This window comes from Ursus arctos, unplaced genomic scaffold, assembly GCF_023065955.2.
Source record: "Ursus arctos isolate Adak ecotype North America unplaced genomic scaffold, UrsArc2.0 scaffold_13, whole genome shotgun sequence".
NCBI classification, from domain to species: domain Eukaryota; kingdom Metazoa; phylum Chordata; class Mammalia; order Carnivora; family Ursidae; genus Ursus; species Ursus arctos.
Window position 1 is genome coordinate 24,745,144 of NW_026622797.1, and position 26,769 is coordinate 24,771,912.

Here is a 26,769-nt window from a genome sequence, read left to right on the forward strand (position 1 = left end):
AAGAGAATACGTCTTCCACCAACCACATGTGGGAAGCCGACACCTTCTCAATGCACCGCAACCTGTTCCCACTGTATGGAGTCCTAATGGAGAAATAAAGCTGTCACATAAAAACTTCATTCCCAAGAAAGCTTTATTATCCAACGAAGGGGGAGAGGGCAGAAAAGAGAGATGAAAACTAACATTTTCTGAGCATTTCTACCTCAATGCCAGGCACTTTCTCTGTTATCCCTTTCAATCCCTCAAAAAACTTGTAAGAGGCCCTTATCCCATTTTACAGAAAAAGAAATTAAGCTTCAGAGAAGTGACCTAAATAGGCCAAAGTTACAAAACTCCTAAAATGTCATATCAGGTTCCAAATCCCACACTCCCTTATCTCAAAGCCCATCTTCCCTTCAAGGAGCCATGCTGCCTAATTTTAACTTGTTGCAAGTCATTTGGTATTGGGTGTATATTCTAAATAAGAGAAGAGGGTCGGAAAGACAGGGAGCTAGAAATCCCCCAGTTTTTCACATTGCTGGTAAGACCAGTATTCAAGATTATTGAGGAAAAGTCTACAAAATAAAAGTCACTTATAGCTGGTGTTCAAAAACATTACATAACCATATTTTTGCAGCAGCAGCAGAAGTAAACTTACTTTCCTTAATATGTTCTGGTTGTACTAACACTGAAATTAGACCATGGGTGCTGAGCATGTAGCAACTAATGGAAAGGCATCCAAGAGCTTTTATAGAGAACCAGTCTGGAGACAAAGGCTTTGCCACAGCTTCCTATGGTAGGAGAAAAATGCCACATGAAGTCCTGGGGACAAGGGGTGGGGAAGGTGGGGGCCAAAGCAAAGGAATTCAGAAATACAGCTTTCATCTTTACATCCTGTCAATTATATAATCCGAATATACACAGGCAAATTCCCCAGGAACTTCGGAAATCGTGTGTGTGTGTCCTCGTGCATGCATTTGCACACTCTTGTCCTATTGCCCTCGAAAGAAGACTTACCTAGGTTGCACCCAAGGGCCTGGCCCATTTCTAGAAGATCAGTTGATGCTAAATCAGGAGCTTAGAGCACAGTATGCTAATATTCACCAGTGTCAGTAGAGTCTAGGGAAGAACAAAAAAAAGATTTTGCACTTGACCAATGTTATGCTGTGGGGAAAAAAATCTCCCCACCATCATGAGCAGGGTGGGTCACCAGCTCTCTAAGGAAATCTTGTGGCCTCTGAGGATAACTCTGTTATCAAGAACAACAGTGGTGACCATCAGGTACACATTCAAGTAAATTTCTTTTAAACCGTCATTTTCCTAGAATGGCAAATATCCCATCGTGTGTGTATCTACTTAAAGTAATCAGCACAGTAGACATTCCCAGTGAAGACCAGGTGTGTTCCACATGTTTATTTGAAGTCAACTGTTTGAAATTGCTAACGCTTTTTCACACACACACACACACACACACACACACACACACACGATGCCAAAAAAATATTTACTACAAAAGTCTACAAAAGAATACTGAGGAAAAGGCAAGACACCAAACTTTGTGTAGATTCTTTTAACCTTGGTCTCCTCGTCTGTACAATGGGGGTAATAATACCCTCTGCTGCCCGACCTCACAGAAGTATTGAGAGGAAATTGCAGAAAATGTGTCAGTGAGCAATACAAGGCTTTTTAATCTGACTCAGCTCATAAAATCGGCATGACACTGCATGGAATTAGCCTCAAGTGATAGATAGTTATGCCAGCAGTGAAAAAAACTAAATAAGAAATTGTAATAAGGAATAAATACTTAGCAGCATATTGAACACAGGAGCTAGACCGAAGACAAAATAAAAGCACCTCTTTTTTCCTTTTCTGGCTTTTTCTTTTTATCCCTTGATCCCATCACCTTCCAACATGCTGTGGAAGTTAGTTATGATCTTTCATGGGCGTAGCCTGCCTCCCCTGCTGGACTGCAGGCTCCCTGAGGACAGGAACACTGGGCAGCTTATTCACTAATACGCCCCAGGCATCTAGCAGAGGGCACCTGGCACATGATGTCTCAGTAAATTCTCTTCAACAAATGAGTGTATAATGTGCTCGTGATGCAAGGCACCCAGTGCACCTTCAAGAAAGACCAATGAAACGTATTTCTGTGGGCCAGTTCCTTAACAGACATTCCTGGGAAAACCTGATGGCTGCTTGCTTTCAGTCCGGACTGCATGATCACAGAGAGGTCTGGTATTGCTCTGGACGGGGCTAGATCTTCAGGAGCTGGGGTTGTGCTTTCTGAATGGTGCCACACCATGTTTCACTGTGAATCTTTGGAGGGAGAGCACTCCAGTCACACTTCGTTCACGCCACCTGCTTCTCCTCCCACTGGGCAGCACACCAACACCCCCTTTGCTCCTTCAACTACAAGGACATCCAGCACCCCCACCTGTCGTCCTCTTCCTTCCCCGGGGCCTATTGATGAGATGTGTTTTCCTAAGCAGGATCCCACCTACTTTTCCTGGAACTGCTGTCTTTTATCTACAGGCACTGAGCTGGGGGGCAGGGAGGAGGTTGCTGTGTGCAGTGCTCCTGACTTCTCAGTGAGGGCAGGATGCCCAGCCCGCCTCTCCCCTCCGGGCAGGAAGAAGAACGGTCTGCCCATTCTAGCAGGAGCCAGTTCTGGGACCCTGCTCTCCGGCCCTGCTGAAGTAGTTTTGTTCCAAAGCCTTGCTCCTCACCAACATTCCTGATTTAACTCATTGAATTTTAGAGCTATTAGAGAACTTAGAAATCAAATTCAACTCTTCCATTTTAGCTAAGAAGAAACTGAAGCCCAGAGAGGAAAATTGACCTGGCCAAGGTCACACAACCAGCGAGTCAGAGGCAAGGAAGCCTTCTCCACTTCAGTCACTCCTTTCCCTGTAATGCCAGGAATGTCTGCGAAAGTCACTTTCTTCCTATTAATGCACCCCAGCAGTATTGTCAAAGCAGCAGCAAAAGAATGCATACATTTGTAGGAATGAATCGGTTTTTCGTAATTTTTGAGACGCCTATATCCAAGTAAATCCAGTAGTACTAGTTACTCGATCTATTTAAAAAAATACCTTTTTTTCCCAAATGCTTTCCTAGCCTGTTGTTTTAAATAACTTGTTCTCCCTAATGTATGTGAAATATGGTTTTCATTCACACACTTTACTGCTATAATCTCAATGCACAATGTAGTCTTGTAAAGTGTGATTAAACTCAAAATTTCTTGATATAATCATTATAACAAACACAACTCAAGAGACGTGACTAAGTTTTCCCAAATTCTCATTATGGGTTAATAAAGTTAGGCTTGAGGGGAGGGGCATATAGATGAAATAAAGTCAGTAAACAACTCCAAACAAATGTTTCTGCAAAAATAGGTTTATAAAGTGGTGTCACTAAGGCTGTAGGGGTTGCTTCTAAAGTCTGAATTGGCAGATTAAAGAAGACACAAAAAATGAGAACGTTCAGACCACGGTATTCTAGAGTTGAAAGGCCATGAACATGTATTATCTAGTCCAACCATTTCAAAGTGTGGATAAGAAAACAAAAACCCAGAGCAGGGATTGGCTCACCCAAGGTCAGCGAGGTCTGCTGCTTCCCAGTCGGGTTCTCACTTTATCATAGTTTTCACACTGGGTGGAAAAAGAAGGGAGTAACAGGGTAAGACCAGAGAGGAGCATGGAATTTTCAGGAAATGTCATGCGTTCCACCCAACCAATAGGGAAGCTCTCAAAGTGTGTGTGTCAATTCTATTTAGCTCTGGCAAAAGAGTAAATGGATCTTTCAGATTCCCTGAGGGGAAAAAAGTGTAAGCAAAGGCTGGGTAAGCAAGCAGGCTTCACTGGAGGCAAATTTATTTCCAGGGATCAAGACAAGGCCAGGGAGAGATTGCCCATGGGAAGAAGAGTGAAGTTTGCCAAAGCCCCTACCAGAGTGCTGAAGCGCATTCTTAAGAAACTTGCCTCTAAGTCAGGCTTCTAAACCCAGAGACTCTGGGCAATGTTTTGTAGACATTTTTGGCTGTCACAGCTGTGGAGGGGGCTGCTACTGGCATCTAGCACATAGAGGCTAGGGACGCTGCAAACACCTACAACACACAGGAGAGCCCTCCCCCCTACACAAGTATCCGCCTCGAATGTCAAGAGTACCAAGGCTGAGAAGGCTTCCTCTAACTGCTACCCTGTCAATCAGTTTTGTGCTCAGATTTGGTATTACAGCACCAAATGATCCCTTCGAAACCTAAGAAATCCAGTAACAATTCTCAGGACTCATCTCTCTCTCTTCCGATCTTTAGATTTTTAATCCCCTCCCCACAAAAATCCAGATGAAGAGGAGGCAAGCAGAACAGGAAACAGCAATTTCAATAAAAATACTTAGTGCTGAAAATATATGCGTAGGAGAGACTATTTTCCATGCACTTATATTTTCCTTGCTCTTTGTTGTCGTTCCACCATCCTTGGTAAATTTGTTTTCATTTTAAGTGTTACAAGCAGTTATTATGTATTCCAGGCAGGGCTCCCAAGCTGTGACAATTTAAATGAGGGAGATTTTTTTATAGGGAAAAAATGATAAAAGTATAAATGGTTTGTTGAAACACTGAGGAAAAGCTTACCTCAGAGAGCAAAATGCTTTTATATGTAGTCTTAATATTAATCCAAAATGCAAATGTCCTTCACTTCAAAAGGGTAAGATTTGGCAGGTGTAAGATATAAAAGGGCAAGGATATGTCCCTTCCACATTTAGAAATGCACACCTCCTGAAAAGGCTTTGAAATAAACAGCATATAAGAAGCTACAAGTAATTTTTTAAATGGCTTAAATCTTTTACATGTTCAACTCAAAGGAATAGAAGAGCTCACAATGGCCCAATTGGAAGAGCAAAAGGGAGCTTGGATGAAGGATGTGAAAACTTGGGTTCTAATCTAGGGCCATTAACGTTCCCCGTGGCCTTGGGCCAACAATACTTCTTATGTGTTCCTTTACTCTACAATTTAATAATAATAATAATAATAATAATAATAATAATAATAATAAATTGCTTCACAGACCTCATAAGGTTGTTGTGAGGCTCAAAATGCATGTAAATGTAAATGACAGCATGTAGCCTCCATACTATCCCCCCATCGGACCCCCCCCCACGGCACCAGCACCGTGGAGCCCTTTCATCAAAATGAGGAGCAGCCATCACTGGCGAGCTCCCGGGGCAGGACGCCACCCAGAGCCATGACAAAGGAAAGTTTTTGATGGATTACTTACTGCACACTTTAAAATTTCCTTTTTTTTTTTAATTAAAAAGACATTTCTATAAGGTGAGGAATTATTGGAGTAGAATGAATATGGCCCAAATAAATATCTTTATAGAAAAAAAGTCCCGACAAGGGGTCATGCCCCTGAAACCAAAATGTTAAATGTTAACTACCAAAGAGAAAATTTGCTTTCTTGAAACTTCCAGCAAGCTGGCGAGTGAGTGAAAGAGTTAGCAACAATTCCAAAGGGGCCAACCAGTGGAATTTATTTACTTTGTAAAGTAGCTCAAAATCTCATCGGTTATGTCACAGCATTAAAAGAGACAGGGAATATGTCTTCGGTTTGCAGAGGGGATGATACAAACAGAAAATTAATATTAAGGGAAAGAAAAGAAAAAGCAGCATTAGATGATATTTGGCATACCCAAAAAGGAAAGAGAGAAGTTTCTGGAACATTTGGAAGTTGTTATTTTGTTTATGAGCCTTTGGTATGTTTAATGCAAAATTTTATGGAGGCAACAAAATGGCGGATAAAGGAAAACTAGTAGATGTAATTTATTTAGGCTCTCAAAGGGCTTTTGATGAAGTGCTACACAAGAGACTGTTAAGGGAACTTGCCAACCACTGGGCAAGGGGTAAAAGGCTGTCAATCATGAGTTAAAAGTGAGTTAAGAGATAGAGAGGGAACCAAAGAATAAATGCTCCCAGCATGGAAAAGAGTTAATAGTGGGGTATCAGCAGTCGGTGTAAGAGTAGTATCCTCCAGGATATTTATTAACACCCTTGAAAATGAACTAAATAATGAGGAGCTGAAATTTGCCGACTAAACAAAACTATTTTGGTTCCCTAAATCTATACAGATGGATGTGAGAAACACAGAATCCAAACTCAGTAATTGGGTAAAACAGTGGCAGATGAAACTCAGAGCAGACAAGTGCAAAGTATTGCATGTTGGAAGTAGCAATTTAAATTACTCATCCACTCGGGTGAGCTCTGAATTAGTTCTAAACTTACAGGGAAAAGATTTAGGCTCAAGGAAGACATCTTAATGAAGATGTATGCATGATGCTTAGGAGAGTTTAAAAAAAAAAAGAAAGAAAGAAAGCAAATACGCTATTAAATTGCAGTAAAAATGAAAGCGAATATACGCCAATGTCATTATAGAAATCAATGGTGCCTGCTTGTTCTCCATTCAGTTAAAATCACCTTGTTTCCAAAGGAAGATGGTAAAAATAGAAACTTCTGATAACACCCAGGAAACTCATTACAAGCACTGGGAAAAGACATGCAAAATCTCATACAGGAAGTATTTAAAGTTATCAATTATTAATAATTTGAACGAAGTGAAAATGAACATAGGGGGCACATAGGTTTTCCATAAAGGTAAAAACCTATATTAATATTTTTGCAACTTAGTTTGCAGGGAGACTAGAAACCGTCTGTAAATAGCATCAAAGATAAATTGACTTTTCTTCTAATAAGAGATGCTATGGGCTGGTAGGGGTCTCGGTTCTGCCTCATGAGATCTAGTCTGTCTTCTTACTTCTAGTTGTCATTTGTCATTTGTCCTAAGATGGGAAATAAGTAAATGTATGCATTATAAAGTCTCATATATATTATTTCAAATACCATTTGCAAATTATTTAGATCTTCCTCCAAGCCCAGAAAGATGCACAAAGACCTAATATTGAAATCATGTACCAACTCCAGTAAAATAAAGGTCAGTGTCAGGTAAACACGATAGTTAAGTCATTGCATTCACCTGACCCTGTAAGTTCCCGAATACACAAATCATTACACACTCCTTTTTCCATCTTCCCCAAGAGGCAATTTATCAATGGATCTGACCACCAGGAGCAATAAGACTGCCCACCCCTGTGCCCTTCTCTTCTCCCCAAATGTTTAAGTGAGATTGGCAACTGTGGTTACCAGGAGGTAATCAATCCCCAGACTTCCAGAGATCAAGCGTCTGCTGACGGAGGTCAGAAAGCAATGCTCTCCCACAATGCCAAGTACTTTATAATTGACCCAGTGCTTGTTGAGAAAATGACATCCTCACACTCAAGCTAAGGATCGCACAACTGGGCAGGTACATGGAGGGCAGGGGACGATGGTGGAAACAGTTACTGGCTGATTCCCTTCCTGCAGCATTTAGACCTCGCCAGAGAATTGGGGCTGAGTTGGAGTCTTGGCCTTTTTTAAGCCTGTATTTACTATGTTGAGGCAACTGATGTGGTATGGAACTTCAGAAGTATTTTTCCTTGTTTGTTTTTCTTCCTGAAACCTAATCCCTGAGTACTGTGGTAAACAAAAATAAACGGAGAATGACTAGCAATAAAACATGAGCAAGAACAAACCAAATATTAATGTAAAAAGAGCATTAACAGAAGCTAAAAACTGAATTTCACCACAGAAGAATCACAGCATAGCATGTTTTTCTTTTTTTTAATCTTGCAAGTGGAGTGTAATTATTCTGTAAGGGATCAGCTTATCCTTAAAAAATGATATATATTTTTTCAGACAGGCATTTGAATGCTTAATGAAACATTTCAGATGACATAGATATTTTCCTCTTCAAATATGTACATTCTTTCTAAAAGAGGGCATAAGGTAACATTTCCACAGCAATTCTGCAAAGTATGAAAGGCAGAACAATTCGCTGGGTGTTGGCATAACACAAGAGCATTATATCAAGTGGAAAGTTACTGCCACGGGTCACTGTTTACATAAGTATCTTCACCTCTACACTCTTTGCACCTACATATCTTATAAGCTTCTTTCAAAAGGTACACACACACACACACACACACACACACACACACAGGCAGCTGTTGAATTCTTTGATATTTTTAGATTACATCTTCTCCTCATTTATCTTTGTTCTACCAATGATGACTTGTAGATATCCATATTGCCATCCCCACCCCTCACTTGACCCCTCCCCAGTCCCTACAGATGCCAGATTTTGTGAATGACAATATCAACAACTATCACACACCAATGGAGTGAGAGAGACATATTCAATTGCTCAATGTTGGTCATCCAAAAGGGCAATTAAAATCGCTGTATGGGGGGTACCTGAGGGGCTCAGTCGGTTGAGCGTCCAACTCTTGATTTTGGCTCGGGTCACAATCTCAGGGAAATAGGATCAAGCCCTGCATTGGGCTCCACGCGAGCAGGGAGTGTGCTGAAGACTCTCTCTCCCTGTGCCTCTCTCTCTCTTCTCTCTCAAATAAATAAATAAATCCTTAAAAAATTAAATTAAATTAAATAAATAAAATCCCTATATGGTAAACAACTCATTCAGGTAGGTGGATATTACTCATCTGAGATAGTAACTCTCCAGAATATAACCACAAAGAAAAAAAGAGTTCCTTAACAGCCAAAATAGATGTCAAAATCAATCCAATTCCCTTTCAGATGAATCTTTCAGGTTGTTGCTCAAAGCCAGTTTGCTTTTTTGTAAGTTAATTAATATATTGAGATTGCATAAGAATATTTTCCTTGGTTCAGATCTTTCCTATAGTCTATGAATTAAACCTTCATGGTAATGTAACAGCTTTACAGAGATATGATTCACACAGCATATAATTCACCCATTTAAAGTATACAATTCAAGGCTTTTTAGTACATTCACAAAAACACACAACCATCACCACAATCCATTTTAGAACATTTTCATCACCTTAAAAAGAAATACCATATCCTTTAGCTACCATTCCTCTATTCCCTTGCTCCCAACCCTACCCTAGCCCTAAGCAATCACTAATCTACTTTCTGTCTCTATGGGTATCCCTGTTCTGAGCTTGCATTTGAATGGAATCATATATGATCTTTGTGACTGGATTCTTTCACTTAGCATAATGTTTTTAAGGTTTATCCATATTGTAGCAGATATCAGTATTGTATTCCTTTTTACGGCCAAATAATAATCCACTGTAGGGATATACCACCTTTTACTTCTCCATTTGTCAATTGATGGACGTTTAGATTGTTTCTATTTTTTTGGCTACTATGAATTAATGCTGCTGTAAACATTCACATACAAGTTTCTGTATAAACATATGTTTTCATTTCTCTTGGATATATACCTAGGAATGGAATTGTTGGGTCATATGTATGGGTCTGTGGATCTGTGTTTAGTTATTATCTGTGATGAACTGCCAGACTGTTTTCCAAAACAACTACACCACTTCACATTCCCCCCAAGTGTGTGAGGGTTCCGATTACTCCACATCTTCATCAACACTTACTATTGGACTTTTGGACCATAACCATTCTGATGAGTGTGACGTGGTATCTCATTATGGTTTTCATTTCCATTTCCCTGATGGCTATTGATGTCAAGCATGTTTTCATGTGCTTATTGGCCATTTGAATATCTTCCTCGGAGAAATATCAATTCAGATTCTTTGCCCATTTTTTTTAAATTGGGAGCAAGTTTACATTTACTTTATACATTGTTTCAACAGCTGGTTTTTCAGCTAACAGATAATGAGAAATAGCAAATAATAAGTGGGGAGGAGCTATAAGAGACAGACACACTAGCTATTCTGCTGTAACAGAGAAGTAAAAGAAATTATAAAAAGCAAACATAAAACCTCAGAAAGCAAAACATTCTCTGGTCCTATATAGAAAAGATAGAATGGGAAAGACAGTTTCACTGGGCCCTGGCAATATCTTTGTGTTGCAATATGGAAAATGATGGAAGTTTACGGTGATTACCTTAGATCTTTTTTACAGGATCATTTCAAACTCTATCTGGGCTCTTTATAAAGGCTGGGAGGTCTGTAATATAATTTAGGGCTGTAGCAAAGGGGGATTAACACTTGTTACCAACAGTGTACTCTTAAATTTTTAACAGCCAATTCTCCAGGGAGAAGACAAGGTCTGATTTGTACTTCCATAGCTGATTTCAAGCTACCAAAGTGATGTCGACTGGCACAAGAACCTCCTGAAAATTTAACAGTTGGCTCACAAGCCAGCGGAAGCCAACTTGGACACATCACAGCACGATGTGTGACTGATATGCACTAGACACTGTGTTAGTCTCTTTACATACATTACCTCATTTACTGCTCTGAATAATCTTTAAGAAGAAATAAGTGTATTCATCCCCCCAAATAAAATGAGGCTCAGAAAGACTGTATAACTTTGATCAGGGAGACACAGCCAAGAAGACCATTCTGGTCTTTCCAAAGACTGTGTTCTTCTTGGCATACTAAATTGATCTCATTTTTAAGTTAGTCAGAAACAATTCTTAAATTGGATTAAAAGGCACTTCTGAAGGAGAGTTATCCATTACTCTGAAAGTTTACTCCTTTGGAGTACCGCAAGCCTTGATATCAATGAGCAAGTGAAGTGTCATACAAAGGTATTCAGAATGAGAAGCGGCTCACTGCAGCTTCACCAGAAACAAATGGACAGAGGCCTGTTATGTGATAAGGCCAAAAGTCAGACAAGAGTTTGCAAACAAAGCTTCCCAGCACTCCAAGCAGTATAGAAAGTGGCTCTGAGTTATCTAGCAACAGTCCCTTCAAGTTTTGCAATCAGCGAGAGCTCCTGCCAAGACCAGCCCCTGCCAGGGCTGGGCATGGGACTCTCACCACGTCAATTCTGCATACCCCTGGTTCATGCATGCCCACATGCAAAGTCAGAGTATTATGGCAAAATGCAGGAAATGCCATTTCAGCATAAATTATGTGACAATATTCCCCCCAACCTGCACTGTGCATCAAAAACCAAGGTAGCGCCTGACCACACTTCTTGGAGGCAGGGTAGGTATATCCTGGAACTGAACATCACCAGGATCCTATTCATATAAAACACAAAACTCTCCACCCAGAAGCTAATGATCACTATACTTAAAAATTTGTAATTAGACAAATTGTATGGAAGGAATCACTTATGCAATCAGTGGCAAGTTTCAACTTCTGTTTCCAGCCTGTATCAAAGAGCTGGGTTGATCGACCACAGGATAACACATTCCCTTTGCCCTCCCTGGCACCCACTGTGGAATATATTACTCCATTATGGAAGCTGCTATTGTATGCCTGTTAGGTAAGTAGGATTTGTAATTCAGCAACCAAGCTTTGGTAATTATCTCTATGCCAGCCAAGGCTCAAACCTCACCACATACCAATGTCCAAAAGGCTTCAGTTCCCTAAATAATCTCGAAAAGATATCAGACAAGGCCTTGGAAGGTCTACTTTTAACTTATGGCAAAAACATACAGCTATAGCCTCTCAATATCTTCAAGAAGCTGGGACTATTAATGTACAATACCCTTCATTGTGTTTTGCTCTGCTCTATATTAAAACCTGAATGAACTGGATAAAAAAAAAAATACATGCACTTTTCTTTAACCTTTCACCCAACAAAGAATACAATAAACAGTAGCCTCATTCAGAGGTCTTTGGTACAAAGCAGAATGCTTTGACACTTAATATTGCCATGATTATAGGCTTAGTAGTAGACATGCAGGAGAATAAAAGGAGAAAAGACAAGAAGAAAGCGGTGATGGACAAAATTTAGAGACCACCCCCCATCCTCTCCTTGCCACAGCCCACATCATTGGCACCCATGTCCACCTTCTGTGGATGGCCCATTAACAACTAAGACTGCTTTTGCGGACATCACAACACTCTATACCCACCTTCATCATGCCATGCTCTCTTCATCTTCCCTCTATTCCTCTCATGCTCCACTTTGCAGGTTAGCCATATGGAATCTCATGTCCTTAGGGCCAGGCTTTGGTTGTCAAGAATACAGTACACCAGTCCAATGAGCTAATGGGAAAAGAATAAAGTAGATGGCATCACTCATCCCCTTGCTTCCTATAGGAACATTCAAACTGCTCCCTGGGGGCTCCTGGAGATGATGGCCATGTTTTATTGACTCACCCCAAGAGGGATCCCAGAGGTGAAGATCCCAGTGCAGACTATAAGAAAAGACAACACCATGTCAGGCGTCATCCTTTGTCACTGGGATGGAGTACTCAAAGTGAGGACTGGGTGACCTGAGATTACATGGCTAGACCTGACCACATCCGCATGCACCTTTCTCAACAGTATGCAGATGGCCAGGCAGAAACCCAGCCAGCCTTCCTCGAGGGACTCATTTCCATTCCCATGTCTGTGCAGATTAACCACAATCAACATTTGAGTCACAACACCCAACAAAGTGCATGGCTTGTAGAAAACAATGTTTTAGAATGCAAACACCAGAAACACCAGTCTCTAGCAACAACCCTTATCATAACCGAGATGTTGTGAGTTGTGCAACCAATTTCATGTGGCTGGAAGGTTCTTTTGTTTGCCAGCCAGGTAAAACAAGGGTTGACTCTTTTAAACAATCTCCCTTCCCCTACATACCCGTCATACACAGAATTCCTTTTGAAGCCACTGAAAATCCCTGTCACAGAACAGAGGGATGAGAACAATCCGCATGTTTCTATATAAACGTATGCACTCCCTCCAACTATTCTAGCTGGTTGCCTTTTCTTTTTCAGACCTCTTGTCAAAATTCTCACATTCCAGGAAGGCTTTTCCTACAATGGGTCTCCTCTAAATCAAAATGGCTCCAGTCCAAAGGTTGTGCCAAAGAAAAATTCAGCGAGCTGCCAGCAATGTCTGGCAGTTTGAGTGACCTTTCCTTCCTCTCTGTTTTTATTTTTTAATTGTCATGTCTATCCCAGTTAAGTGACAAACATGTGAGGTAGGAATTGCTTTTATCCTTGTGTTTTTACAGTGCTTCAGCTGATGACTCTACTCAATAAATTGAAAATCATTATTATATACAAATGCATATGCTAATGCATGACCTGCAAGCTCAGATGGCAGAGTGAATAAACAATTACTGGCAAACACCATGGCATGGCATTTCAATGAAGTCATCACAGAATCACTAGCAATTATCTTTGCAAACTTAAGGTGAGGTGTCTGTGGACTGAAAAAGAGAGATGCACACTTGTGCTTTAAAAAGAGAAATAGGAAACCTCAAAAAATCAGACTCAACACCTTAACATTCAGATCCAGAAATACATTACAATCTTATCAACACACACACACACACACACACACACACACACACACACACAGGGGCATGCTGGGTAAAAGCATGGCAGTTTTGTTCAAAAAAGAAATCCTATCACATTAGTCAAATGCTATCCCTCAGAAGCATGATGAGATTGATGAAACCAAGCAGAAGGCAAAGACATGAAATAGTTTGACTATTGGACAGTTTTAAGTTTTGTCTTGCTTGGCATTGGGCAATTAAAGAATACATTCTGAAATTATCTTCTCATCAGGTGGATTCATAGTGTTTAGAAGGCCTTTCTCGGTAAGTAATTATTAATGGTCCAGTGTCAGCCTGGAGATGCATACCTCATGGGATTCCAAAGCAATTGGTCTTTACCTGATGCTATTTTTAGTAGTGACTTAGATGGTGGTAGAGAATATGGTTATTAAGTTCAGGGATGACATCAAACCGGGTGTGGTACATTCCACTTTGGAAAACTGGATAGAAGCGCAAATGATCTTGATGAGCTGGAGAAGTGGGTGGACATAAACAGACTGAGGTTCTATAGTGTAATTCACATGGGAAGAAAAACAAACCACACAATTGCAGGATTCATTTTGTGACGTCATAAAGAAAACGATCTGGAGTTCACAGTCAACACAAACTATTGGTGTTTCTCCTTTAGCCTTAAAAGCGTGATTGATTTAGTAAAAGAAAAACAAAAGGCCTTTCCTTGATGCTCAGTAGATATAGGCTATCCTGGAATATTCTGTAGTGTCCTTAGCCTCACATTTTTACAGTGGGTTATGGAGAATGCGAGGCATTTAAGAAGAAATCAAGTTTTTCTTCTTGATTACAAGTTTGAGAAACAGCCCTTAGAGAAAATAACTAAAATAATAAAGCTATTTAGCCCGGAAAAGGTTGAGGAAGGGACTTAAACATTTTCAAGCCTAGAAAGAGGAAGAAAGGTGGAAGGAAATCAGTTTTAATATATCAGAAAACCTTCCTAGTAAAAAAAGCTGTGGAAAACCAGAAAGCATTGCAACTGGAATCAGACATTCATCACTGAAAACTTCAAAGAATGGGACTTTCTTTGAATTTGGGAACAGCTTTATAAGTAGACAGAAGATTAGACTACCCATGTGAAAGTAAAAACAAAAGCAAAAATGGTGTTTCCTGTTTAACTGTCTCCCCCTCCCTTTTATTTAAAGGAAAGTGGTGGGAGGGAAAGACGGGGAAGACCTGTTCACCATGTTTGGGGACCATCACTTCTCCTTATGAAACCAGATGGCAACTCACACTCCATCACCCATCCATGCTTCTCCAGGTCCCAGCACCGCACTGTTCACACGCTTTGTCATGTTGTTTTGGGAATAGCCTTCACAGGTAATTTTGAGCCCCGAAGTACTACACAACACCCAAGCCCTGTGCCATGTCTGAGCAGAATGTACCCTGATTCTTTAAAATTACACTTTGCTCAGTCCCATCACTGGGCTTTTGCTCAAACCTTGGGCCCTGATCTGGATGCATAATAACAACCTTTTGTCAACTTCCTAAGAACTTCCTACCTTTCAAGACCAGATACCAACCCACCTCTCCTTGCCACAGCAATTTCTCCTTCCTAGGAACTCAGAGCCTTTAGGTACTATCAATGGCATTCATTTATTACATAGTCACACACAGCCTTGTGACATCTCAGATGCTCTTCCAGCTCCCTTAACATGTACTGTGGGTCTGCACTGTACTCCTTCAACTGCAACCTCTTTGATGGTGAGGATTATGTGTTAAATTGTCTTGTATCCTCCTATAGCACCCAATTCAGCAAGCGCTATGCTCATGGTAGGGACAAAGTCAATATTCGCTTCATGAATGAAGGAATGATTAACGAGAATGTTTAAAGTAAATTTGATCTCACCTAGAAAAGTTGCCTTCTAGAGGCACCTGGGTGGCTCAGTAGGTGGCTGCCTTCAGCTCAGGTCATGATCCCAGGGTCCTGGGATCGAGCTGTGTTAGGCTCCCTGTTGAGTAGGGAGTCTGCTTCTCCCTCTGGCTCTCCTGCTCATGCTCACTTGCTCTCTCTCTCTCCCTCTCTCTCTCTCAAATAAATAAAATCTTAAAAAAGAAACGTTGCCTTCTATCTTAGAAAACTATTTTAAAGGAGGGATAATTTCATGAGAAAATAATAACCAATTAAGGGGAAAATACTTTATAAATTCTTAGTGAGAAAAGTAAATATTAACATATAAAACTCAATAAAACAGTCACAATGGTTCTTTACAGATAGAAAATATTAAATTGCAGAGTCTCTGAAATTATGTAGATCATAAAAATTATGCAGTTGGTGATATTTTCGTGAGTAAAACATTTCTCATCAGCACGTGCAATTGTAAAAGCAAAAAGAAACCTGTGTGTGTGTGTGTGTGTGTGTGTGTGTGTGTGTGTGTTATGATTTGGTCTAATAAAATGTGAACACTTTTATTTTTTTAAGATTAACATTTAATGTGCATTTTACCTCAGCTCACTACAAATAGTATTTCTGCTGAGGTATCAGAGGTGGAAGCCATATTTAAAATGTATCTAACCACATCTTAGATTTCGAGTTAGAACCGTGGTTCATTTTACAAAGATCAATATGACATGACAGTTACTAATCTGGGTTGCACTTGAACCTATGACCTAGAACCTAAAAGCACCATATCCGTAGCACCTTTTCAAAAATCTCGGCATGAAGCATTATCTGAGAATGAGCAGACATTGCTATTATAAGCACTGTTCAGTTGTTTGTTATCTAAATACCGTTAGATGGTTAGGTGTTGAGATCTTTGAAAAACAGCAAGCAGGCGTTATGATGTACATTGGTTGAGGAGGTTGTTTGACATCCAAGTAAAACTTGTTCTGTGCTTGAGTTACACTTTGAAGTAATTTCCCAGGAACCTATTGCACATAGTAACAAAGAATATTCCCCAAATTTCCAAAATAATTCAGGGTGTCCAAAGTTCTTGTAAAAGCAAGTGGAGTAGGATGGGGGTGGGGAAATGAATTTTGGCATAAACTGTGGGTTTGAGAATCAGTCAAAAATAATAATTTCCTGCCAAAATCTACATTACCTTGTTTCTATCTGAGACTGTATAATAGAAGTCTGTTTCTATACTAACTCCTATGGGATTTCCGTTGAAGGCTGGCTACCACCCCCCATAATTCAGTCACGTATGTTTGTCCAGTTGCCCTGGGCGGATGGGGGTGGGGCAGGGGGCAGCTACGTTTTTGACTCTCTTTAGGGCCCTGAGCAGAGCAGTCAGCTGGATGTAATGGAATGCCTGCATCCAGCCAACTATGGCTGGACCATGGAAGGGAGTGCCTAGGGACCTGGGAATAGAATGGGTCCATAAGCAACAGTAATTCTTGTTGGTGGTGCTTTACCCATTCAGAGTATTCAGAAAAGGGATCTTCACTCTCCTGATTTGAGACTTGAGATTTTCAGTAAGGAACAAGTTATAAATTCAGAGGCAAAGGGCTGGGGAAGGTTCTAATCCTCTCTGCCAGACGCGGGCAGAAGATTCAGGCTGAAAAGGGTGACAGCTGAGGAGCCGGCTTCAGGGGTCTGCCATCAGCACACTCACCAACTGGTGACTTCATGCCTTCATCCAACTCAGTTAGCCTCTCTTAACCTTAGGTTCGTCATCTAAAAATAATCTTTACCTCAGGTTGACATGAGAATTAAGTGAAATAATATTTGTGCAGTGTTTATCACAGCACCTAGCACATACTAACCTCTCAACTAATTGGGCCTTGTGGGACTATCACTGTTATTTGGTATAAAGAAGCTCATAGAACACCCAGGGCAGCCAGGATAACCCGCACTAAAGCCACGTGCACTGAGGCAAGGCCTGAAATGAAGGATATCTCTAACCAGGTGTCTGGATAAACAGAACAGAGGCTCTGAGCTAGCGGCAGGGGGCCTATCTTTCATCTGTTTTCCCAGCACCTCTGGCAATGCCCTAGACACAGGAACATTTTTTTCCAAGTATTTCTTGAATAAACTGTACAAAAGAACAGGGTGCAAGGGGTAGGAGCAGAAGCAGCATCTTGAAGACTCTTAGGGACTATATAAAAGCAATTATAAACTAAAATTCTGGAAACTTCTCTTCGAGTCAATATTCATTCTCTTTGGGTGCGTTACCTTGACACATTTTTCCCTTCTCCTTCCTACTCTCATCTTTTGGCCAAGATTTGTGATCTCCAAAAACCTCAACCAGATGTAATGCATGACAACAGTTGCTAAGCATGCTTTCATGCCTTTTTCATTCAATATTTGTGAGCAGGTCAGAGTATGACAGACACAGCGCTAGGTGCTCAAAAATTGTGACCCATTTCAGGGATTCTTCTTGTTCATTCAATGAATGTTCCCCTGGATGAGAAAAACCACAGGCCATGAGGAGGAAATGGGACAAACCCAGCAACAGCTCCCTAAGTACCCTTTATTCTGGGCCGGGTAGCACATCAGACCTGCTTTTGCTGTTTGTCTGCCACTGGTGTCACTTCCTGGCCATAGACCAAAGTGAGAGAAGAGGAGGAAGTAGCTGACTTGGGGGGTCTTTTACCAGTAAAAAGGTGTATGGATGTGGTTCATAAGTTCTTCTGATGGGAAATAGATCTTTCCTGTTTTCATCCCACTTCCAGTGCTTGCTCTGTAATTTCAGTCCTTCAAGTGCTGAGGATTTAGGAAGATTGGCTGCAACTGAGCCAAGAAGATATAGAATAATTATGAGGTAAAAAGAAATTTTGCTTTGTTTTCTAATTGAGTCACATACGAACACAGAATTTTCCCCCAAGTTCCCAAGATATTTCATGTGCAACTGACGCTCTTCAAAAAAAATTAATCCTGGACATCCCCTCAAAATTTTTCAAAGCCAGAATGTTAGTTAGAAGATTTTAGGTCCAGGAGCTATTAAAAAAATGGTGACCCAAAAACCCAAAGATCAGTTACATTTCAAATAAAATCATAATTTGGCATTTAGTATCAGATGTATTAATTTCAACAAACAGTAGTGTGACATTTATCAGAATGTAAAAGTAATTTCAAACTTGGAAATACATGTTAAATAAATAGTAAAGGGGGATGGTACAAAAAGTTTCGTGAATTTTCCACCTAAAACTATGGCTATTCCAAAATTATGCTTAATCCAATTGACATTTATTACAATAGCACAGAGTAACTGGAAATCAGAGATGAATAGGATGCAGTCATTGCCTCACAGAGCTCCAACTCACCCTGGCTGCGCAAGGCAAGAAAACAAGCAAGCAAATCAGTATTATACAAAGCAGTGCATGCTTATTGTTGGCAATCATCCCAGAATGATCTCCTAATCCAATCTGGGGAAAACTGGGGGAAGTTTCTCTGAAGATTATGCATAAGAAAATCTTGAAAGGCACAGATGAATTTTCCAGGTGGGGACATGGCAGAAAGAGCAATGGCAGAAACCATCATGGAACTTGAGGCTGTTTGGTGAGGCTGGAATGAAGCATCCATATTGTGTGGGTGGCAGGGAAGGAGACTGGGTAGAGATAAAACTGGAAAGTAGGTGAAGGCGGGGACATTGAAAGTCTTGAAGTGATTGGTAGGGTGGAAATATACCCTGTATCGCCCAGGTAAACTCAGTTTATACCTGTAACCTCAAGGTAATCATTAACAGTGCCCCCTTGCATGCTCAAAACTGTTCCAAATTGATTGAGTTTTTCAGTCTTCCTTGTGATTGGCCATAGAGATCCAAATATAAATAAAACCTAATCCCTGCCCTCAAAGAGCTCATGGGAATGGAAGAAGACATGGAAAGAACTAATTATAATACAAATTAAAAGATAATATGCTATAAGAATGAGTAAACACTCCCCACAAGTGACAACATTTGTGCAGAGCTTTGGAGGACAAGTAGAAATTATACAAGAATGCAAGACCATTCTTGGTATAAAAGCTCATGCCATGTTGCAGAAAGGCAAGTATCCAAATTGGCTGGAAGAGAAAGGACTTCATAGCCCTAGTGGCAACTGAAGCTGAAAAGTTAGCCTTGAAGACAAATTGTCAAGGGCCTTTGAACACCAGATCAAGAAATTTGGAGTTGAAAATGGCAGCAATGAGGAGCCCTCAAAGATTTCTAATCAGGGGACTGATGGGATCCAATTTGGCTTTTGAATCAGAAACTTCAGCTTCTCCGCGGAGGATGAACTAGAGGGAGGAGATACGTAATGGCTGCACTTCAGATGGGACAGAATTCGATACTTCAAATTTCAAAAGCCTGATTGTGATCTTCTATGAAGCTTGATTACTATGACCTTGGGAGTCCATAAATGAAGAAAAGAGTAGCTTTATCTATGAATGATGGTAAGCAAGAAATGGAAGAATATTTACAATTCTAGGAAGATGTGTCAGCCAAACAGGACAAGGGATTGAGGAGATATTACAAAAGATTTGATGAGTTTACTACTCCAAAGGTTATGGCAATGTTTACACACTATAAATTTTATAATAAATCATAAGACCAAATGAGCCCATGGAAAGGTTTGTGACAAACCCAGAACTACTAATGAAGGAACTTTTGCCTTCACTGGAAGGGATGAAATCATTTATAATAATGGCGTATTCTAAACCAAGTCAGTGAAATACCTGGCAAATTGGGAATTTGGGTTTTATTTCAACAAAGTAGCCTGCTGGCTGTTTTCATAACCAAAATAGACTGGCCAGAAGCCATAGGAAAGAAAGAAAAACTCATTTGTCTCCTTTGCTCTCTTACCTTTTATCTTTTCTTTCTTTTATTTTGGAAGATGGTGACAATGAAATTTTTAAACGAACGTAAGTTCAAGTCAGTAAGCTATATCAAATCTAATGATCAGCAGATGGCAGACAAAGAAATGAGATCACTCTCACACCCAATTGTCAATGCAAAGGTTAAAAAAAAATGTTCAAAAGAGAAGCCATATTTGCCCAATAATAAGATAATTTCCTCAGCTTTCTGGAAAGAAGATTTGGTACAGATAAGAAGGTTGTGGGCTACATGAGTCCATTAACAAAAGCACAGACTTTCCCATATTTGTACCATGATGGATAACTTTTATTAGGAGTTTTTCCCTATGATTCCAATCTTTGAGAAATTTCTTCTATGAAATTAGCAGTATTTAGGTAACAGATAAATTATTTTTGTATTGTTTTATTAATCACCCATAGCCTTTCCTGCCAATCAAAGTTTCTGATCATTAAAAGAAAATCTCTGTCACCACACCAAATTGATATGATTTTAGCCAAAAGCAAAGAAATTTCACATTTTATTTTTTAGCCTATGGGGACTTATCAGCTTAATGTAATGATTTCTGTTAATTTTTTTGAAATACCAAAAATAGCTCAAGGTGTCCATTACAATCTTCAAGGACCCTGAGGGATGTAGAAACCTTTCACAGAACGTTCACACCAGAGAACAGACTTTCAGAGGGTGACTAAGAATAAGCACACCTTGTATGCATTATATTCCCCCCAACTCCTGTCCATTCATTCTTTTTTTTAAGATTTTTTTTAAATTTTTTTGAGAGAGAGAGAGCACGAGCAGGGGGGAGGAGCAGAGTGAGAGGAAGAAGCAGACTCCCCACTGAGCAGGGAACTAGACCCAGGGCTTTATCCCCGGATCCCAGGATCACAACCTGAGCCAAGGCAGACGCTTAACCGACTGAGCCAGCCAGGAGCCCCCTGTACATTCATTCCTACATTCACTCCATTTGACAAGAATTTATTGAGCACCATTCGTCATGTATTAGGCACTGAAGTAGACATGGGGGATACAAAGACAAAATTCCCTGCCCTCAAAAAGCTCACAATCTAGCCCAGGAAATCGAAATATGAACAAACCCAATAAAATTTAACAAGAGCTCGACTGCACACACTCATTCAGCAGTATGGCTGCAGAAGCATTGTTTCTTAACACCGCCTTGGGGAGCCTTGGAAGTTTTCCAGAGAAGTTAACAAGTGAGCAGAGATGTTACAGCAGAGAAGGAGCCAGCTCATTCCACAAATGGGGTAGGCCTTTCCAGGAAGTGGGAACAGGACATAAAAAGCCATAAGACATGGAAAAGAATGAACAGGATGTCCAGAAACAACTAGCAATTCAGCAGGAGAGGCAGTGTGCAGTGTAGTGGTTAAACCCACAGACTGAGACATCAGACCACCTAGGAGGAGGGACCCTGGGTGCCACCACTTAGAAGCTGACGACTTCACATGAGTTCTTTCACCTCTCCGGGTCTCTGTTTTCCCATCTGTAAAATACGGACACCTCCTTCTTGGGAGTCCTTAAGAAGATCAAAGTGCACTGTAAAACATCTAGCTCTGTGCTTGGTGCTTGGTAAATTGTGCTTATTGCACACAACACCATACAATAGTGCTGACACAGTTGCTCTTAGAAAGCATACTGATTGTGCGAGAGTGACGGTGGGCAAGATGGCAGCAGATAGTGCCCGAAGGGTTTCTCTGCCATATGAAAAAGGTGGCCCTGCCTCCTGTGGGTCCTCAAAGAATTTTAAGTGGGGAGTAAAAAGTGACATGATATGATTTAGAGAGATCACTTTAGCTGTAGTGAGTGGGTTGGATTTAAGAAATGGGAGACTGAAGGCATATGGCCAACTAGGGGATTATTGCAAAGACACCAGTGGCACTTAGTATCACTAAGTGGTAATAGTTATAACCGTGATTGCCAGGCTGAATCTGCTAAGGAAAGAAAAATATTAGTTTCGTTCAGTCACACCAGGTCTACAATATTCTGTGAGAACTTCTCTTCCTGAAGTGTTTGTTTTTCTCCTTAGAGCAACAAAGCATCTTTTGAATTAGCATAGCAACCAATGTGGGAACTTTGTTGTCAGCTCAGTGCTGGGGAATGTATAGAAAGCCCTTTCTAAAGAGTTCCACACCTGTAAAAAGCTTCTTTGCCTTAAATGTGATGACTTAACTAATGGGATAAATAAACCCTCTTTGAAATGCAGAGGCAGCTTAGAAGGAGCCTCTAGGAAGTCGTATTTGATATGCACAAGCATCTTGAAAAATAGTTTCCCTCTCCCAGTCCCCACTTGGGGATCGGTGGAAGACAATTCTTCAAGCCAGGCAAGAACACCAGCAGAGCTGGGTCTTCACAGCTTGGTCTCCACCCCCCAGCAGCTGGGCTTTAAGAAGAGTACATATTGTAAACTGCCTTTGCCAGAAATCTCTGACTTCAGGCTAACACAAGGCCGCCAAGGGAGATGGGGAGCTTGGGAAGTGTAAGCCAGAAAAAGGAGACCACCAAACTTCGGGAATCTTGAGGAGATGCTACTGAAGGGATTCTGTCCACCAGGAATATAACTCTACCATCAGTTGTGCCATTCCTCTAAAAAGGTGTACCATAAAAAAAAATGTTTTTAATAAAATAAAAAAAAAAACACCTACTGGATAGAAACTTAGAAAGGGAAAGCCAAAACAGCTTTAAATAAAAGTTCTTAGGTAAGGGGGTGGGGAAATGAGAAAGTATTTGGAGAAAAGGAAAGACCCTTACAGCTGAAAGCAAAGCGCCATATTTGAAGCTGGTATGTTTTGCCCAAATGGTTTCTTCATGGCCTCTTAACTGACAGCTTTTTCCCCTACTGAAGACCACCCAGATGTGATAATTTGGTGTTGGACTTGTCTTACTGGCATTTAGAAAGGCAGCTGCCTGCAGCCCAGGGAGTTAGAAGCAACCCACAGGGCAACTCCAGTCAAATGTAAGTTCAAGGTACATGGTGTTGCAATCACCACTGCTGGAGAGAGTCACGTATTTTTCACCCCAGTCTTCTCTGGAGGCCTTGGAAACTCCTTCTGAAAAGCAGTGGAAGAAAAAATCCTACAGGATCAACTTTAGGAAAATGGCATTTTTTGTTTTTCTTTTTTTTTTTTTTTGACATATTACTCTTTATTAGTTGTTTATGAAAGTTATATCATTGTTTCTTTTTCTTTTTAATATCTGTCTGTATTTTCCATGAAAGTTACTTATTTACAATGGAAAGTTAATTTTCCTATAATTTTACTCTTCTATAATGTGTTCACATCCGTTGCTTTCATCACAATCATACAAAATTTATTAGAAATCAGCTATAAATTGTGCTGTTATAATATAATCTCCCTCTTCCAGCAAACTTCAGTAAAACTTACTCTACATGTGAAAGAAGGAAAAAAAAGCTATACCCCTATATAAACGTCAGAGGTACACAAAATCCATGGATGCAGAAGCTGTCCTCAAAGAAAGTAGATGTAGAAATACAACTGAGGAACTGTCACTAATAGGAAAAATAGTCGTGATGATTCTAATAAACGAGAAAAAGAAGAAATGGATTATTCAAGTCCAAAAGTAAGCATTATGTGGAAAGTTTTGATTTTTGACACAGGAAACAAGAAACAAAACAGAGGGAGAGAAATACTTGTGAATGGTTCAATCTGGAAGTATAAATAGGAGCTTTATTGAGAGAAACAAACATATCAGTGGGTCATAGGGCAGATGAAGAGATATGGTTTAAGGAGTAAAAATCAGATGTCTTGCATTATTGCTATTTCCAAAGTAAATATTGATAGTGGATTTTTTAAAGTATAAAACATTATGAAAATCTAGTCTGCATGGAAAGATCCTTAATGTGCTGTATAGTGTGTGTGTGTGTGTGTGTGTGTGTGTGTGTTTCATGCAAAGCACAAGGAGCCAGCATGGTACTTCTTCATAGGAATTTTCAATCTAAAATGTAGCAGGACAAGAATAAAGAGGCCAACACTATAAAACTATCAGAACTATCAGAAGTTAGTGTGCCATGTTGAATAAACAATCAGAACATAAAAATTCACCTCTTAGCCAGAGCTGTCTGTCAAAGAGACATCTGTAATGGAGAAAAAATTATCTTAGCTGTATTTTTTTAATAAAATTATTCTCTAGTATTTTCTCACTTATGTCATTCAATATTCCTTGTAAGATAACTTACATGATAAATTCCTTTCAGAGGTATGAGTAGCAAAAAAAACAACAACAAAAAAATGTATCTTTCCTAACGAACTAGTAGTCCTTTCCTTATTTGACAATGAAAGGCATGTAACACAACATATTTCTCCCTTTGCCTTGGCTACTAGGAAGCTCTGAGAAAATTTTTGCTTCCCGAAGGGTTTACTGATATCATTATCCATTGTTCTTCCTCCTTTGATGTTTATCTTTCACTGTTTTATTCTTGCGTTAAAATTCTTCTTATTTTATCTTTTGAAAGCTGTTCTTTCATTCAAAGTTGGAAGGGAAGATGGAAGGTAGAAAGAAGAAGAATGAGCATTTTGTTTTGTTCCATTCAGGATAATGCGGATTATTGTCCTTTCCTCAAAGTGGAGAAAAGGATCATGAAAAGCCAAAGAATTTCAGAGCAGTTTTTCTGCATTTGGAGAAACAATAAAACACAACCCTGGCTTTGCAAAACTTAACTTTGGTCTGGAGTCATATTCCACCACTGTCTTTTAAAAGTAATAAGCCATAATAGAAAGCCTTTTGACTATGGAGTCAGGCAGACTTCCTCTGAAACCCCAGCTCTGCTTGGCAGCTGAGTAACTTCAGGCAAACCACTTCACTCTCTGGACCTCTGGTAAGAATACCTTTTTCGCAGAGTTGATACTGAAATTAAATAAGACAATGTGGATGGAAGTGCATGGCATACCATATGGCATGTAAGGGACACTCGGCAAGTAAAGTCTGTCTTCTTTTTTTCTTTCTTTTACTTCCCCCCAGGGGCACCCTCTTTTTCAATTTCTAAATCATCAGACATGGTGTTGTTTAAGGAGGAGAATCCAGTATGGCAGCTGATGACAGCCAAAAGCCAGCACCAAAGACCTTCTTTATTCATTTTTTCTCCAGTAGAGCCTATGTGGCGTTTGTGTGTGTGTGTGTGTGTGTGTGTGTGTGTGTGTGTGTGTGTGTGTGTGTTTTGGAGGGGGGCGGGGATCTGTAGCCAATTGAATGAATTAATAATTAATTTTCCTAGTCTTATTAAATAAAATAATACATAATGACCAATTACAATGGCAGCTTGAGATTCCCATTGTTACCAACATTTGCTGAAATAAATTAAGTCAAAAGCAAAAACAACTAAACCTTTTAAATAACCTGAACAGCCTTATGACCTATGGGGTCCAGGGTTCAAACGTATTGAAAGGCACTAGAAAGTTTGTCTTACTACCTTAGCTACCTTGTAGGAGTCTGAAGAGCTTCCAGTGGGACATCACTATTATGGTGGCTAATGTGGTAGCTGTTTCTGATAAAATTGACTGGGCCCGAGATACACTAACATTAATGGCATCAGAAGCAAAGGGTGAAGTCTTCATAGAGAATGAGCTGTGGGCAGTGGTCACCATGTGTTAGAATATGATGTGATGAGCACTGGGTGTTACATGCAACTGATGAATTACTGAACTCTACATCTGAAACGAATGACGTATGTTGACTAATTGAATTTACATTTTTTAAAAAGGGGGAAAAAAGAATGTGATTCTTAGTTTTCAGGTACAGAAACTCAATTTTTTTAAGTGCTTTGCAGATTCTGTGGTCTGACACATCCTACCCAATATTCAGTTGAAATATATGTTCATGTCTAAATTTATTAATTTTTAATGGGAAAGGGACATGATTTTTCAGTGGCTGAAATACTTACGTCTACCAAGTAGAATGTCTTTTTGCAGCTATCACCCTATTCTGCTTCTTTTTCTTAAATATCTTACAATTTTATTTCTCAATTATACTTCAATAAAGCTGAAAAAAATACATTATTCTGAGAACCATTTTGTAGATCTACACAGACCTAGCTAGCTTATTTCTTTTAACTGCTATATAGTTTTCTGTGGTATGGCTACAGCATATTTTATGCATTCCCTTCTTGTACATATGCACAAGAGAGCCTCTAAAGTATACATCTTGAGGTAGATTTTCAAGTTTGTAGAGTGTGGGACTTCTGATACGACTGCACCAGTCCACACTCCAGCAGCAACATTTACGTTTGCTTCCCAACATTTTCACCCATATATTTCTGAGGAACAAATAGTATTAGACTTTTTAATTTTTCCAAACTCATGAAAGTGAAACTAAAACTCATTCATATTTTATTCTGAATTTTCCTGATAACAAGTGAATGTGAGCATCATCTCATATATTTACTAATCATTGGATTTCTTGTGGCTTACTGGGAACTGCTTGTTCATTTTTTTGCCTACTTTCCTATTGGGTGTTTTTTGTTTTGTTTTTATTAGTAACTTGATGGCATTTCGTAAACATATTTTTACATATTTTACATAGTTTAGATAGTTTAGATAATAATCCTTTTCCTATTGTATATGTTATAAATAGATTGTTTTAGTCTGCTATTTGTCTTTCTTTTTTTTTAAAGATTTTATTTATTTATTTGAGAGACAGAGAGTGAGTGAGAGAGAGAGAACAGGAGCGGGGTGAGTGGTAGAGGGA

At 39.8% G+C, this 26,769-nt stretch overlaps 1 long non-coding RNA gene across 3 annotated transcripts in view; it reads right to left on the reverse strand.

The window, feature by feature from the left end:
• Window positions 1-26,769, reverse strand: part of LOC113259502 (uncharacterized) — a 282,949-nt gene that overhangs the window by 123,996 nt on the left and 132,184 nt on the right. For 2 of the 3 annotated variants that reach the window (XR_008958934.1, XR_008958933.1), the window contains exons 2-4: window positions 11,898-12,030; window positions 3,570-3,629; window positions 997-1,098 (exon numbers count right to left, since the gene is read on the reverse strand). This is a non-coding gene — a long non-coding RNA (uncharacterized LOC113259502). The remainder of the gene's footprint in view (window positions 1-996; window positions 1,099-3,569; window positions 3,630-11,897; window positions 12,031-26,769) is intronic. The other variant, XR_007191565.2, reaches the window with a different exon arrangement.